A 1271-nucleotide genomic window follows, 5' to 3' on the forward strand; every position below is an offset into this window, starting at 1 on the left:
TTACCCGCTTCTCTTCTTCGTCCTTACTCTCAACCAATTTAGCATACACCCCTTTTTTGGTCCCCACTTTCTTCTCCACCTCTTCATTCCACCACCAATCCCCCCGATGATGCCCGGCCAGGCCCCTAGAAACACCCAACACCTCACTTGCATTCTCCCTAATGCACCTAGCCGCCCTATCCCACATACAATCCACGTCCTCCCTACACTCCCACACCCCCATTCCCGCCAACTTCTCCCCTATCTCCCACGCATTCACTGGTGTCAAGCTGCCCCACTTAATTCTAGGTCTACACTCCTTACTCCTCCTCTTTCTATTCTTCTTTATACCCAAATCCATAACCAAGAGCCTATGCCGGATCAAAAGATTCTCACTCGGTATGACCTTACAGTCCTTACACAACGCCCTATCCTCTTTCCTAAGCAAGAAAAAGTCAATCTGGGTCCTGGCTATCGCGCTTCGAAAGGTGATCAGGTGATCGTCCTTCTTCGGGAAGCCCAAGTTCACCACCACCAGCCCAAAGGACCTCGCAAACTCCAATAGAGTAGCCCTCTCTTCATTTCTCTCCCCAAAACCAAAACCACCATGCACATCACCAAAGCCTCCCGGTAACGCCCCGATATGCCCGTTGAAATCTCCTGCTACAACAATCTTCTCCAAGCTAGGTACGCCTCTCACCACCTCCTCCAAAGCCACCCAAAACCGCATCTTCTTCTCCCCCTCCGTTCCCACCGAATGACCAACTTAATAGTCATCAACCTATCGTTGATCCTCTTCACCTCTACTACCTGACCTCTAAGCTCTTCATCTACTAAGATGCCAACTCAATTCCTACGCCTCTCGCTCCCAGAGTACCACAGCTTATAACCATCCACCTTCCTAGCCTTAGACCCTACCCACTTGGTCTCTTGAACACACGCAATATTGATCCTTCTCTTCCTGAAGGGTTCCTATATTCAAAGACCCAACCCTCAGCCTACCATCACTATCCACACGCCCTCCACTACCCCCTCCTCCTCCCCCCCTCCCCCCGCCAAACCTTGGCCTCCCTCCCACTCCCGCCCTTTTCTCATCCCCCGCCCCCACCACGGCCCCACGTCCCAACCCCCTCGGACATGACCCTATCCAACCATTACCGCCCACAGCCACAGTAGCAAAGCAGCAGCAAGAAATACAAGGCTCACACAAATTCAAAGGAATAATCCAGGAACAAAACTAAACTCAACGAGAGAGCAAACACCACTGGACTCAACACCCACAGCCCCAAAAA

Source organism: Capsicum annuum, chromosome 12 (genome assembly GCF_002878395.1).
Source record: "Capsicum annuum cultivar UCD-10X-F1 chromosome 12, UCD10Xv1.1, whole genome shotgun sequence".
NCBI classification, from domain to species: Eukaryota; Viridiplantae; Streptophyta; class Magnoliopsida; order Solanales; family Solanaceae; genus Capsicum; species Capsicum annuum.